The following is a 2472-nucleotide window of genomic DNA, read 5'->3' as shown; positions in this document are numbered from 1 at the left end:
CATGACTAATTTCACCAGACAGTGTCGTTCTGAATGGATTCACACTACATTGCTATTTTACATTAGAGAAGAGGTTTCTATGTGACATTCTAGGGATAAATCATCTTATCTTTCAGAAAGTAACCGTTCTATATCAGTGAGCGCTTCAGCCTCCAACGCTCATTATTCTTACTACCCGCTAGGTGGCGCTAGAGAGTAGTCTATAGTCCTCTATTAGCAGTAATATAACTCCGGACACAAGCACTGTGGTGACTGGACACGGAACCGAGCGTCTCTATGGTTCGTACCGCCGTTGCAGTGTTGGCGTGTGTTCCTTTCAGTCAGCGATCACCATGCATCTCAGTATCATCAGGTGAATCCTGAGTGGGCGGGCGGATGACGTCACGACATCGGCTCCCTCATTTGCATGGGTTACCCATCATGCACCATTATGTGATTATATCTAATCAGATTTATATTGGGTATGATATACGGGGTGCAGCAGCATGGCGCCCCCGGCGGCCGGTTCAGAAGTGGTGGTAGATAAGGAGTAGCAGGCACAGGCAGTGTACAGAGCGGCTCTCTGTAATGTGACAGCCTTGCCTGTGTGGAGGGACGACTGTGCTGCTGGTGAGCGGTAGCTTTGCGCAGGGGCAGTATCGTAGCCAATGAGGTGGTTTATCCGAGGCGCGATTATTGCTAATTGAAATTTTTCCCAATACCCCGCCGTGACGGCTTGAGATATAGCCGGCACTGGCAATTTTTGACAGTCTAAGAAAAGTGATATTTTTTACACTGTATGTTAGTGAGCGCTCTCAGAGTATCTGTAGAAACGTGAGATACATTTGTAGTACCTGCTGCTGTTCTGATTGTATCTATAGTCAGAAGGTACTGTATGTTGTTACTGATTGTCATCTTCTATCTGTGCAGATGGGAGGTATGATGGTGATCAGGGTGTGTGATTTCTGGCTGTTCTGAGTGACTCTATAGTCGGGAGATATCTTCTAAGGGCTCTTTCACACCTGCGTTATTGTCTTCCGGCATAGAGTTCCGTCGTCGGGGCTCTATGCCGGAAGAATCCTGATCAGTTTTATCCCAATGCATTCTGAATGGAGTGAAATCCGTTCAGGATGCATCAGGATGTCTTCAGTTCCGGAACGGAACGTTTTTTGGCCGGAGAAAATACCGCAGCATGCTGCGCTTTTTGCTCCGGCCAAAAATCCTGAAGACTTGCCACAAGGTCGGATCCGGAATTAATGCCCATTGAAATGCATTGATCCGGATCCGGCCTTAAGCTAAACGTTGTTTCGGCGCATTGCCGGATCCGACGTTTAGCTTTTTCTGAATGGTTACCATGGCTGCCGGGACGCTAAAGTCCTGGCAGCCATGGTAAAGTGTAGTGGGGAGCGGGGAGCAGCATACTTACCGTCCATGCGGCTCCCGGGGCGCTCCAGAGTGACGTCAGGGAGCCCCACGCGCATGGATGACGTGATCGCATGGCACGTCATCCATGCGCATGGGGTGCTCTGACGTCACTCTGGAGCGCCCCGGGAGCCGCGTGGACTCTAAGTATGCCGCTCCCCGCTCCTACTATGGCAACCAGGACTTTAATAGCGTCCTGGCTGCCATAGTAACACTGAAAGCATTTTGAAGACGGATCCGTCTTCAAATGCTTTCAGTACACTTGCATTTTTCCGGATCCGGCGTGTAATTCCGGCAAGTGGAGTACATACCGGATCCGGACAACGCAAGTGTGAAAGAGGCCTAAGTTTAGCAGGGGCTACCTGGAGTGTATCTATAATCTGGGGTATGTCCTTTCTGAGTGTATGTATAGTCAGGGGTATGTAGTTTCTGACTGTTCTGAGAGTATCTATAGTCAGGGGTATGTAGTTTCTGGCTGTTCTGTATCTATAGTCAGGGGTCTGTTGTTTCTGACTGTTCTGTATCTATAGTCAGGGATATGTAGTTTCTGACTGTTCTGTATCTATAGTTAGGGATATGTAGTTTCTGACTGTTCTGTATCTATAGTCAGGGGTCTGTTGTTTCTGACTGTTCTGTATCTATAGTCAGGGGTCTGTTGTTTCTGACTGTTCTGAGAGTATCTATAGTCAGGGGTCTGTTGTTTCTGACTTCTGTATCTATAGTCAGGGGTATGTTGTTTCTGACTGTTCTCAGAGTATCTATAGTCAGGGGTCTGTTGTCTCTGACTGTTCTGAATCTATAGTCAGGGGTCTGTTGTTTCTGACTGTTCTGTATCTATAGTTAGGGATATGTAGTTTCTGAGTGTATCTATAGTCAGGGGTCTGTTGTTTCTGACTGTTCTGTATCTATAGTCAGGGATATGTAGTTTCTGACTGTTCTGAGTGTATCTATAGTCAGGGGTATGTTCTTTCTGACTGTTCTGAGAGTATCTATAGTCAGGGATATGTAGTTTCTGACTGTTCTGAGTGTATCTATAGTCAGGGGTCTGTTGCTTCTGACTTTTCTCTATCT

At 47.1% G+C, this 2472-nt stretch overlaps 1 non-coding gene across 1 annotated transcript; it reads left to right on the top strand.

The window, feature by feature from the left end:
* The first annotated feature begins 618 nt into the window (after window positions 1-618).
* LOC122925244 lies at window positions 619-761 on the top strand. Its single transcript, XR_006387563.1, has one exon. It is a non-coding gene; the product is annotated as a U4 spliceosomal RNA (small nuclear RNA).
* The last annotated feature ends 1711 nt before the right edge of the window (window positions 762-2472 follow it).

The sequence above is a fragment of the Bufo gargarizans genome, chromosome 1 (genome assembly GCF_014858855.1).
Source record: "Bufo gargarizans isolate SCDJY-AF-19 chromosome 1, ASM1485885v1, whole genome shotgun sequence".
NCBI lineage: Eukaryota > Metazoa > Chordata > Amphibia > Anura > Bufonidae > Bufo > Bufo gargarizans.
Note: the sequence above shows the minus strand (reverse complement) of the source record. Positions and strands in the feature narration are given on the sequence as shown.